We start from the raw sequence: 13,846 nt of genomic DNA on the forward strand, positions 1-13,846 counted from the left end.
GAACAGTTTACAATTAATCTCAAGTCAAGACAAAGATGTACTCAATCCCTGAAATCAACCAACATTATTCTGGAAGCTACAGTCAATGTAATGAAACAAACAACAAAGAAAGGTTTAAATACTAGAAAGGAGGAGGAGCAAGATGGCGGACAAGTAGGAGACCTAAATTTCGTCTGGTCCCAGGAACTCAGCTAGATAGGCATCAAACCATTCTGAACACCTACGAACTCAACAGGAGATCAAAAAAAAAGAATAGCAGCAACTCTCTGAACAGAAAAGCGACCACTTTCTGGAAAGTAGGATGTGCGGAGAAGTGAGTCCGAGGCGATATTCGGGGAAGAAAGACAGCGGGGAGGGGGCCTCCGTCGGCTGCTACCAGCAAGTGATAGAGCAGCAGAGCACAAAATCGGAACTTTTAGAAGTCTGCTCCGCTGAGGGACGTCGCTCCAGTGGCTAAGCGGGGGGGGAAGGGGGGTGGAACCCTCACTGGGACAGTGTGGTCTCAGGACCCTCAGGGTCACAGAAAGACCGGGGGTGCCTGAGTGCAGCAGAGCTCCCAGGTATCAGAGTGAGGAAGCCGGCTGCACAGACGGAGCCGAGGATTGGGCTCTCAGCTCAGGGTTGCCATAAACCGTGATCCACAGCACAGGTGGGCCACTGCTCTTCCAGCAGGGACCCAACAAGCAGAAGATCCAGGGAGACTCCCCTTCCTCCCCTGGGAGGAGTGGCGCGGGAGCGCACCGCAGGAATCTTCTGGGTTTGGAGACTCCACACTGAGTCGGGTGCCAGAGATAGAAAGGCTCAGTCACAGGCCTGGTGAGCACGGAGTGCAGCCGGAGACTGGGGAGACGGGCGTGATTGACTGCTTTTCTATGGGGGCTCACTGAGGAGTGAGGCCCTGAGTTCTCGGCTCCTCTGGGGCGGAGACTGGGAGGCCACCATTTTCACTCTCGTCCTCCAAAGCTGTAGGAAAGCTTGCAGGGAACAAAAGCTCCGGAGAGCAAACCCGAGCAGATTACTTAGCCCAGCCTCCAACAAGGGCAGGGCAATTCTGCTTCTGGAGAAGACATCTGAGAATCACTGCGACAGACCCCTCCCCCAGAAGATCAGCAAGAACAGTTAGCCAAGACCAAGTTTACCCATCGATGAGAACGGCAGAACTCCAGCGCTAGAGGAATACTGCACATAGAATTCATGGCTTTTTTCCCAAGATTCTTTAGTCTTTCAAAGTTAATTTTTTTTTTTGAATTTTTCTTTTTCCCTTTTTCAACCATTCTATCCCTACATAGTAGTTAACCTTATTTTTGGTATATATATATATATATAAGTTGTTCTCTCTTTAAAATTTTGGGATACAGTTTCTTCTAACAGACCAAAATATACCCTAAATCTCTAGTGTATGGCTTTGTTCTAGTCTCCTGCCTGATCACATTCTCTCCCTTTTTTTTTTAAATACTCTTCTTTCTTTTTTCAACCAACTTCTTTTCAATTCCTTTTATAAAATCTTTTATAATTATCATCTTTACAGTCATATTCCACCCCTTCATCGTATTAACCCTTATTTTTGTACAATATAAGTTTTTCTTTCTTTAAAATTTTGGGAGGCACTTTCTTCTAACAGACCAAAATATGCCCAAAATCTCGTGTGTGGCACTGATCTATACACCAGCATGACCATATTTGATCATATCCTGTTTTTTTTTGTTTCATTTTGGTTTTGTTTGTTTTTATCTTTTTCTTTTCTTTTTCTTTTTCTTTCTTTCCCTTTCTTTTTCCCCGGTTTCAGGTCTCTTCTGATTTGTTTAGTGTATATTTTCTGGAGATGTTGTTACCCTGTTAGCATTTTGTTCTCTCATTCATCTATTCTCCCCTGGACAAAATGACAAGACGGAAAAAATCACCTCAAAAAAAAGAACAAGAGGCAGTACCGACTGCCAGGGACCTAATAAGTATGGACATTAGTAAGATGTCGGAACTAGAGTTTAAAGATACTACCTGGGCTTGAAAAAAGCATGGAAGATATTACAGAAACCCTTTCTAGAGAAATAAAAGAACTAAAATCTAACCAAGTTGAAATCAAAAAGGCTATTAATGAGGTGCAATAAAAAATGGAGGCTCTAACTGCTAGGATAAATGAGGCAGAAGAGAGAATTAGTGATATAGAAGACCAAATTATGGAAAATAAAGAAGATGAGAAAAAGATAGATAAACAACTACTGGATCACTAGGGCAAATTTCGAGCGATAAGTGATACCATAAGACGAAACAATATTAGAATAATTGGGATCCCAGAAGAAGAAGAAAGAGAGAGAGGGACACAAGGTATACTGGAGCAAATTATAGCAGAAAACTTCCCTAATTTGGGGAAGGAAACAGACATCAAAATCCAGGAGACACAGAGAACCCCTCTCAAAATCAATAAAAATAGGTCAACATCCCGACATCTAATGTAAAATTTATGAGTCTCAGAGACAAAGAGAAAATCCTGAAAGCAGCTCAGGAGAAGAGATCTGTAACCTACAATGGTAGAAACATTAGATTGGCAACAGACCTATCCACAGAGACCTGGCAGGCCAGAAAGGACTGGCATGATATATTCAGAGCACTAAATGAGAAAAATATGCAGCCAAGAATACTATATCCAGCTAGGCTGTCATTGAAAATAGAAGGAGAGCTTGTTTGGAGGTTCTAGCAGGGGAGCGCAGCTACTCATATACCTGTGACTGAGATAAAAAGTTTCCAGGACAAACAAAAACTAAAGGAATTTGCAAACACGAGACCAGCCCTACAAGAAATCTTGAAAGGGGTCCTGTAAGCAAAGAAAGAGCCTAAAAGTAACACAGACCAGAAAGGAACACAGACCATATACAATAACAATCACCTTACAGGCAATACAGTGGCACTAAATTCATATCTTTCAATAGTTAACCCTGAATGTAAATGGGCTAAATGCCCCAATCAAACGACACAGGCTATCAGATTGGATAAAAAAACAATACCCATCGATATGCTGTCTGCAAGAGACTCATTTTAGACCCAAAGACACCCCCTATTGAAAGTGAGGGGGTGGAAAACCATTTACCATGCTAATGGTCATCAAAAGAAAGGTGGGGTGGCAATCCTTGTATCAGACAAATTAGATTTTAAACCAAAGACTGTAATAAGAGATGAGGAAGGACACTATATCCTACTTACAGGGTCTATCCAACAAGAAGATCTAACAATTGTAAATATCTATGCCCCTAACATGGGAGCAGCCAATTATATAAGCCAATTAATAACAAAAGCAAAGAAACACATTGACAACAATACAATAATAGTGGGGGACTTTAACAGCCCCCAAACTGAAATGGACAGATCATCTAAGCAAACGATCAACAAGGAAATAAAGACTAAATGACACACTGGACCAAATGGACTTCACAGATCTATTCAGAACATTCCATGCCAAAGCAACAGAATACACATTCTTCTCTAGTGTCCATGGAACATTCTCCAGAATAGATCACATCCTAGGTCACAAATCAGGTCTCAACCAGTACCAAAAGATTGGGATCATTCCCTGCCTATTTTCAGACCACAATGCTTTGAAACTAGAACTCAATCACAAGACGAAAGTTGGAAAGAACTCAAATACATGGAGGCTAAAGAGCATCCTACTAAGAATGAATGGGTCAACCAGAAAATTAAAGAAGAATTAAAAAAAATTCATGGAAACCAATGAAAATAAAAACACAACTGTCCAAAATCTTTGGGATGCAGCAAAGGCAGTCCTAAGAGGAAAGTATATAGCAATACAAGCCTTTCTCAAGAAACAAGAAGGGTCGGGGCGCCTGGGTGGCTCAGTTGGTTAAGCGACTGCCTTCGGCTCAGGTCATGATCCTGGAGTCCCTGGATCGAGTCCCGCATCGGGCTTCCTGCTCGGCGGGGAGTCTGCTTCTCCCTTTGACCCTCCTCTCTCTCATTCTCTCTCTCTCTCAAATAAATAAATAAAATCTTTAAAAAAAAAAGAAACAAGAAGGGTCTCAAATACACAACCTAACCCTACACCTAAAGGAGCTGGAGAAAAAACAGCAAATAAAGCCTAAACCTAGAAGGAGAAGAGCAATAATAAAGATCAGAGCAGAAATCAATGAAATAGAAACCAAAAGAACAGTAGAACAGATCAATGAAACTAGGAGCTGGTTCTTTGAAAGAATTAACAAGATTGATAAACCCCTGGCCAGACTTATCAAAAAGAGAAATGACCCAAATAAATAAAATCATCAATGAAAGAGGAGAGATCACAACCAACACCAAAGAAATACAAACAATTATAAGAACACATTATGAGCAACTCTATGCCAGCAAATTAGGTAATCTGGAAGAAATGGATGCATTCCTAGAGATGTATCAACTACCAAAACTGAACCAGGAAGAAACAGAAAACCTGAACAGACCTATAACCACTAAGGAAATTGAAGCAGTCATCAAAAATCTCCCAACAAACAAAAGCCCAGGGCCAGATGGCTTCCCAGGGGAATTCTACCAAACATTTAAAGAAGAATTAATACCTATTCTTCTGAAACTGTTCCAAAAAATAGAAATGGAAGGAAAACTTCCAAAATCGTTTTATGAGGCCATCATTACCTTGATCCCCAAACCAGACAAAGACCCCATCAAAAAGGAGAATTACAGACCAATATCCTTGATTGAACAAGGATGCAAAAATTCTCACCAAAATACTAGCCAATAGGATCCAACAGTACATTAAAAGGATTATTCACCACGACCAAGTGGGATTTATCCCTGGGCTGCAAGGTTGGTTCAACATCCGCAAATCAATCAATGTGATACAAAACATTAACAAAAGAAAGAACAAGAATCATATGATCCTCTCAATAGATGCAGAAAAAGCATTTGACAAAGTACAGCATCCTTTCTTGATCAAAACTCTTCAGAGTATAGGGATAGAGGGTACATACCTCAATATCATAAAAGCCATCTATGAAAAATCCACAGCAAATATCATTCTCCATGGGGAAAAACTGAGAGCTTTCCCCCTAAGGTCAGAAACATGGCAGGGATGTCCACTATCACCACTGCTATTCAACATAGTATTAGAAGACCTAGGCACAGCAATCAGACAACAAAAAGAAGTAAAAGGCATCCAGATCGGCAAAGAAGTCAAACTCTCACTCTTTGCAGATGATATGATACTTTATGTGGAAAACCCAAAGACTCAGCCCCAAAACTGCTAGACCTCATACAGGAATTCAGTAAAGTGGCAGGATATAAAATCAATGCACAGAAATCAGTGGCATTCCTATACACCAAAAACAAGACAGAAGGAAGAGAAATTAAGGAGTCGATCCTATTTACAACTGCACCCAAAACCATAAGATACCTAGGAATAAATCTAACCAAAGAGGCAAAGGATCTGTACTCAGAAAACTATAAAATACTCATGAAAGAAATTGAGGAAGACACAAAAAAATGGAAAAACGTTCCACGCTCATGGATTGGAAAAACAAATATTGTGAAGATGTCAATGCTACCTAGAGCAATCTACACATTCAATGCAATCCCTATCAAAATATCATCCACTTTTTTCAAAGAAATGGAGCAAATAATCCTAAAATTTGTATGGAACCAGAAAAGACCCCTAATAGGCAAAGGAATGTTGAAAAAGAAAAGCAAAGCTGGTGGCATCACAATTCCAGACTTCAAGCTCTATTACAAAGCTGTCATCATTGGGCGCCTGGGTGGCTCAGTTGGTTAAGCGACTGCCTTCGGCTCAGGTCATGATCCTGGAGTCCCGGGATCGAGTCCCGCATCGGGCTCCCCGCTCGGCAGGGAGTCTGCTTCGTCCTCTGACCCTAGCCCCTCTCATGTGTTCTCTCTCTCTCATTCTCTCTCTCAAATAAATAAATAAAATCTTTAAAAAAAAAAAAAAGCTGTCATCATCAAGACAGCATGGTACTGGCACAAAAACAGACACATAGATCAATGGAACAGAATAGAGAGCCCAGAAATGGACCCTCAACTCTATGGTCAATTCATCTTCAACAAAGCAGGAAAGAATGTCCAATGGAAAAAAGACAGTCTCTTCAACAAATGTTGTTGGGAAAATTGGACAGCCACATGCAGAAGAATGCAATTGGACCATTTCCTTACACCACACACAAAAATAGACTCAAAATGGTTGAAAGACCTCAATGTGAGACAGAAGTCCATCAAAATCCTAAAGGAGAACACAGGCAGCAACCTCTTCGACCTCAGCTGCAGCAACTTCTTCCTAGAAACATCGCCAAACGCAAGGGAAGCAAGGGCAAAAATGAAATATTGGGACTTCATCAAGATAAAAAGCTTTTGCACAGCAAAAGCAACAGTCAACAAAACCAAAAGACAACCGACAGAATGGGAGAAAATATTTGCAAATGACGTATCAGATAAAGGGCTAGTATCCAAAATCTATAAAGAACTTATCAAACTCAACACCCAAAGAACAAATGATCCAATCAAGAAATGAGCAGAAGATATGAACAGTCATTTTTCCAAAGAAGACATCCAAATGGCCAAAAGACACATGAAAAAGTGCTCAATATCACTCGGCATCAGGGAAATCCAAATCAAAACCTCAATGAGATCCCACCTCACAACCAGTCAGAATGGCTAAAATTAACAAGTCAGGAAATGACAGATGTTGGCGAGGATGAGGAGAAAGGGGAACCCTCCTACACTGTTGGTGGGAATGCAAGCTCATACAGCCACTCTGGAAAACAGTATGGAGGTTCCTCAAAAAGTTGAAAATAGAGCTACCATACGATCCAGCAATTGCACTACTGGGTATTTACCCTAAAGATACAAATGTAGGGATCCAAAGGTGTACGTGCACCCCGATGTCTATAGCCACAATGTCCACAATAGTCAAACTGTGGAAAGAGCCAAGATGTCCATCGACAGATGAATGGATAAAGAAGATGTGGTATATACATACAATGGAATATTACGCAGCCATCAAAAGGAATGAAATCTTGCCATTTGCAACAACGTGGATCGAACTGGAGGGTATTATGCTGAGCGAAATAAGTCAATCAGAGAAAGACATATATCATATGACCTCACTGATAGGAGGAATTCTTAATCTCAGGAAACAAACTGAGGGTTGCTGGAGTGGTGGGGGGTGGGAGGGATGGGGCGGCTGGGTGATAGACATTGGGGAGGGTATGTGCTATGGTGAACGCTGTGAATTGTGTAAGACTGTTGAATCACAGACCTGTACCTCTGAAACAAATAATACATTATATGTTAAAAAAAAAAAAAGAAGAAGAAGATAGCAAGAGGTGAATGAAGAATGAAGGGAGGGAAATCGGAGGGGGAGACGAACCATGAGAGACGATGGACTCTGAGAAACAAACTGAGGGTTCTAGAGGGGAGGAGGGTGGGGGGATGGGTTAGCCTGGTGATGGGTATTAAAGAGGGCACATACTGCATGGAGCACTGGGTGTTATACAAAAACAATGAAATCAGGGAACACTACATCAAAAACTAATGATGGGGGCGCCTGGGTGGCTCAGTCGTTAAGCATCTGCCTTCGGCTCTGGTCATGATCCCAGGGTCCTGAGACTGAGCCCCACATCGGGCTCCCTGCTCCACAGGAAGCCTGCTTCTCCCTCTCCCACTCCCCTTGCTTGTGTTCCTGCTCTTGCTATCTCTCTCTCTGTCAAATAAATAAAATCTTAAAAAAAAAAAAAAAAAAAAAACTAACGATGTAATGTATGGTGATTAACATAACATAACAATAAAAAAATAGAATAAAAAAATACTAGAAAGGAAAGAAGAAAATAATCATTATTAGCAGATATAAGTGCCTACCTAAAAAACCCAAGATAATCAACAGAACAACTATTTCAAAAATCTGTGATGGATCAATGGAACAAAATAGAAAATCCAAAATCAAATCCATTTATAGACAAGATTTTAGGTCAAGTAAAACTTCATCTTTGGAGAAATGATTACTGAAAAATGTTGCTAAAAGCATGTAATCATTGAAACTTTTTTAGTATACATGTACTGTTGGTTTTTTTTTTTTAAGATTTTATTTATTTGAGCGAGAGAACGCACGAGCGGCAGGGAGGGGCAGAGGGAGAGGGAGAAGCAGACTCCCTGATGAGCCAGGAGCCCCACGCAGTGCTCAATCCCAGGACCCCAAGATCATGACCTGAGCCGAAGGCAGATGCTTAACAGACTGAGCCGCCCAGACACCCCTACATGTACACATAAATGTAGTACAACTATAGAAAAGCATGGAAAGCTAAAACAAATATAGTGGTTACCTCTATATGGGTGGAAACGGATGCAACTGGTGAGGGTCATACTAAGTCAAAAGGAATTCTAAGGTAGTAAATACAGGTGTTCAGATTATTTTTTAAAACTATGATTCACATTTTATGTAAATGTAAAAACCGTATGATTATTTCAAAATGTAGAAAAAGTATTTGACAAAGTACAACATCCATTCATGATAAAAACCCTCAAAAAAGTACGTCTAGAGGGAACATACCTCAAGATAATAAAGTCCTTATGTGAAAAACCCAGAGCTAACATCATACTCAATGGGGAAACACTGAGAGCTTCCCCTAAAGTCAGAATCAAAACAAGCATGTCCACTCTCATCACTTTTATTCAACATAGTACAATCAGACATCAAGAAATAAAAGGCATCCAAATCAGTAAGGAAGAAATAAAACTTTCACTATTTATAGATGACATGATACTATATAGAGAAAGCCCTAAAGATTCCATCAAAAAACTACTAGCACTGGGACGCCTGGGTGGCTCAGTCGGTTAAGCGTCTGCCTTCGGCTCAGGTCATGATCTCAGGGTCCTGGGATCGAGCCCCACATCGGGCTCCCTGCTCCGCGGGGAGTCTGCTTCTCACTCTCCCTCTGCCCCTTCCTCCACCTCCCTCCACCTGCTCTCTTTCTCATTCTGCTCTCTGATAAATAAAAATCTTAAAAAAAAAACCAAAAAGTACTAGCACTGATAAATGAACCCAGTAAAGTCACAGGATACAAAATTAATGTACAGAAATCTGTTGCACTCCTATATACTAATAACAAAGCAGCAGAACATGAAATTAAGAAAACAGTCCCATTCACAATTGCACCAAAAACAATAAAATATCTAGGAATAAACTTAACCACAGAGGTGAAAGACCTATACTCTGAAATCTGTAAAACACTGATGAAAGAAATTAAAGATGACACAAAGAAATGGAAAACCATTCCATGCTCATGGGTTGGAAAAATAAACATTGTTAAAATATCTATACTGCCCAAAGCAATCTACACATTTAATGCAATCCCCATCAAAATACCAACAGCATTTTTCACAGAAGTAAAACAAAAAAAATCCTAAAATTTGTATATGAATAACCAAAGCAATCTTGAAAAAGAGAAACAAAACTGGAGGCATCACAATTCCAGACTTCAAGTTATACTACATAGCTGTGGTGATCAAAACAGTAGGCTCCTGGCATAAAAACAGACACATAGATCAATGGAACAAAATAGAAAACCCAGAAACAAACCCACAAACATATGATCAATTAATCTTCAACAAAGAAGGAAAGACTATACAGTGGGAAAAGTCTCAACATATTGTGCTGGGAAAACTGGTCAGCTACATGCAAAAGAATGAAACCAGACCACTTTCTTACACCATACACAAAAATAAACTCAAAATGGATTCAAGACCTAAACGTGAGACCTGAAACTATAAAAATCCTAGCAGAGAAGACAGGCAGTAATTCTCTAACACTGGCCATAGGAACAGTTTTCTAGATATGTCTCCTGAGACAAGGAAAATAAAAACAAAAATAAACTATTGGGACTACTTCAAAATACAAAGCTTCTACACAGAGATGCCTGGGTGGCTCAGTCAGTTAGGCATCTGACTCTTGGTTTCAACTCAGGTCCTGATCTCATGGCCAGGCCCCATGCTCAACAGGAGTCTATTTGGATATTCTCTCCCTCTGCCCCTTCCCCCACTCATGTACTCACTCTCTTAAATAGATCAATAAATCTTAAAAAAAAAAAAAAAAACCTTCTGCACAGCAGAGGAAAAAATCAACAAAACTAAAAGACAACCTACTGGGGGCGCCTGGGTGGCTCAGATGGTTTAAGCGTCTGCCTCCGGCTCAGGTCATGATCCCAGGGTCCTGGGATTGAGCCCCGCATCGGGCTCCTGGCTCAGCGGGGAGCCTGCTTCTCCCTCTCCCTCTGCCTCTTTCCCTACTCATGCTCTCTCTCTCTCTCTCTCTGTATCTCTGTGTCTCAAATGAATAAATAAAATCTTAAAAATAAATAAATAAAATAAAAGGCAACCTACCGAATGGGAGAAGATATTTGAAATGACGTATCTGATAAAGAGTTAGGTAACCAAAATATATAAAGAACAGGTACAGCCAATACCCCAAAACCAAATTATCCAATTAAAAAAATGTGCAGATGACATGAACAGACATTTCTCCAAGAAGACAACCAGAGGCTCCAACAGACAAATGACAAGATGCTCAACATCACTCATCATCAGGGAAATAACAAATCAAAACGACAATGAGATATCACCTCACACCTGTCAGAATGGCTAAAATCAAAAACACAAGAAACAACAAGTGTTGGCAAGGATGTGGAAAAAAAGGAACCGAACCCTCTTGTATTGTTCGTAGGAATACAAACTGGTGCAGATGCTGTGGAAAAGAGTATGCAGGTTCCTCAAAAAGTTAAAAATTGAACTACCCTTCAATCCAGTAATCATGCTACTGGGTATTTATCCGAAAAATACAAAAACACTAATTCAAAGGGATATATGCACTCCTGTGTTTATAGCAGCATTATTTACAATAGCCAAATGATGGAAGCAGCTCAAGTGTCCACTGATAAATGGATAAAGAACATGTGATATGTGTGTGTGCGCACACACACACACACACACACACAATGGAATATTATTCAGCCATAAAAAAGAATGAAATCTTGGGGCGCCTGAGTGGCTCAGTCCTTAAGCGTCTGCCTTCAGCTCAGGTCATGATCCCGGGGTCCTGGGATCGAGCCCCACATCAGGCTCTCTGCTCCGCAGGAAGCCTGCTTCTCCCTCTCCCACTCCCTCTGCTTGTGTTCCCTCTCTCACTGTGTCTCTCTCTGTCAAATAAATAAATAAAATCTTAAAAAAAAAAAAAATGAAATCTTGCCATTTGCAATGACCTTGATAGAGCTAAAGAGTATAATGCTAAGTGAAATAAGTCACACAAAGACAAATACCATATGATTTCACTCATATGTGGAATTTAACAAATAAAACAAATGAGCAAAGGAGAAAAAAAAAGAGAGAGAGACAAACCAAGAAACAGACTCTTAACTATAGAGAACTGATAGTTACCAGAGAGGAGACTGGAGGTGTGGGGGTGTGGATTTGGGTGAAATGGGATGGTGGGGACTTAAAAAAAAAAAAAAAAAACGGGGGCACCTGGGTGGCTCAATCAGTTAAATGTCTGCCTTTGGCTCAGGTGATGATCCCAGGGTCCTGGGATCGAGCCCCGCATGGGGCTCCTTGCTCAGCAGGGAGCCTGCTTCTCCCTCTCCCTCTGCCTGCTGCTCCCCCTGCTTGTACCCTCTCTCTGTCTCTGTCAAATAAATAAAACCTTTTAAAAGAAAAACAAAAACAAAAAAACTGATTTATATTTTATGGACTCTCCTGTATGACACAGCTGACAATTTTTTAAAAATTAATGAGCTAGATCTATATATGTTGTTATAAAAAGATCTGCAAGAAATAAGTGAAAAAGCAAAAAAGCATATGTAGCAAGATTTCTTTCCTGTAAAAGATTTTATTGATGGTATATGCATAAAAAATTGGGGGGAAGAACACAGAAGAAATTATTGCCTTTTATTAAATGTACACTGACCGAGGTGTATACCTTCACTATATACCTTTCTATACTATTTTGTTTTAAAGCAGTTTTAAACTGTTTTTATTTTGTTTTAACATGTATGTATATAACAATTTAATGAATCTGTGTGTGTTTGTGTGTAACTATTTTATTTTTGTAAATATTAAGACAGGTTATTCAAGTGGTAGAATTGATGAACTGTTTTTCTTCTTTATACTTTTATACCTTTCTTTAAAAAGAACTATTTAGACAAAATCCTAATTAAAAACTAAACTACGGGGGCGCCTCGGTGGCTCAGTCATTACGCGTCTGCCTTCGGCTCAGGTCATGATCCCAGGGTCCTTGGATCGAGCCCCACATTGGGCTCCCTGCTCCGTGGGAAGCCTGCTTCTCCCTCTCCCACTCCCTCTGCTTGTGTTCCCCTCTCTCGCTGTGTCTCTCTCTGTCAAATAAATAAATAAAACCTTTAAGAAAAAAAGATTTTAAAATAAATAAATAAATAAATAAACAAACAAATAAAATAAACTATAAGGAAACTCAAAAAAATAAATACCCAATAGAGATATAAAAAAATGTTCAGGGGTGCCTGGGTGGCTCAGTTGGTTAAGCGACTGCCTTTGGCTCTGGTCATGATCCTGGAGTCCTGGGATCGAGTCCCACATCAGGCTCCATGCTTGGTGGGGAGTCTGCTTCTCCCTCTGACCCTCCCCCTTCTTGTACTCTCTCTCTCAAATAAATAAATAAAATCTTAAAAAAAAAAAAACTTTAAAAAAAATGTTCAATTTTCCTAATTAAAAATATACAACATTTTGATTATCAAATTTGGGGAAAAATGTGGTTAATAGTCTTGGCAAGAAACAAGGCAACTAATGCACTACTGATAAGAATATAAATAAGAACAGACTGTGAAGGTTCTCATGAAGTATACCACATTAATATTCTAAACTTATCTTGTAAGGACTAGACAAAGATTTTTAAGTAAGCAAGTACAACAATCTAAAATCTGGGGCGCCTGCGTGGCTCAGTCGTTAAGTGTCTGCCTTCAGCTCAGGTCATGATCCCAGTGTTCTGGGATCAAGCCCCACATTGGGCTCCCTGCTCTGTGGGAAGTCTGCTTCTCCCTCTCCCACTCCCCTTGCTTGTGTTCCCTCTCTCGCTGTCTCTCTCTGTCAAATAAATAAAATCTTAAAAAAAAAAATCTAAAATCTGAATTCTTGGAGCACCTGGGTAAGGTTCAGTCAGTTAAGCTTCTGTCTTTGGCTCTGGTCATGATCCTGGGGTCCCGGGATCAAGGCCTATGGGATCAAGCCAAGCCCCACGTCAGGCTACCTGCTCAGCAAGAAGTCTGCTTCTCTTTCTGCCCCTCCCTCCTGCTCTGCTCTTTCTCTCTCACTCTCAAATAAATAAAATCTTTAAAAAAATAAAATAAAATATCTGAATTCTTAAAAAAAAGAATCTGAATTCTTAAAAAAAAGTTTAAACTATGTGAAATAAAAGAAAAAAATTTTGGTAGGGAAAAAAACAAAGGCAGACAAGCAAGTTCAGAGTCTGTTACCAGAACTCAAATAACAGATGATCAGAAAAGAAATGGAAATGGAAGAGGAAGAATAGATCTGAGTGTCATTCTAAGAGGTAAACACTAAAGGATGTAGTGAAAAGGGGCACCTGGGTGATGCAGTCAGTTAAGCATCTGACTCTTGATTTTAGCTCAGGTCGTGATTTCAGGGTTGTGGGATTGAGTCCTGTGTCAGGCTCTACACTGGGCATGGATTCTCTCCCTCTTTCTACTTCTGCCCCTTTCCCTGCTTGTGCATGCACACGCTCTCTCTCTCAATAAATAAAACCTTTAAAAAAAAAAAAAAAGGATGTGGTGAATGATTAGCTATAAAGTATGAGAAAGAGGAATGAGTT

The 13,846-nt window shown here is 40.1% G+C and overlaps 1 protein-coding gene across 4 annotated transcripts in view; it reads right to left on the bottom strand.

Moving 5' to 3' along the window:
* The window catches only part of UIMC1 (ubiquitin interaction motif containing 1), a 170,462-nt gene that overhangs the window by 105,748 nt on the left and 50,868 nt on the right, over nucleotides 1-13,846 (bottom strand). The gene's annotated exons all lie outside the window — the stretch shown is intronic.

The sequence above is a fragment of the Mirounga leonina genome, unplaced genomic scaffold (assembly GCF_011800145.1).
Source record: "Mirounga leonina isolate KUSES-001 unplaced genomic scaffold, KU_Mleo_1.0 Mir_104, whole genome shotgun sequence".
In the NCBI taxonomy this organism is placed as follows: domain Eukaryota; kingdom Metazoa; phylum Chordata; class Mammalia; order Carnivora; family Phocidae; genus Mirounga; species Mirounga leonina.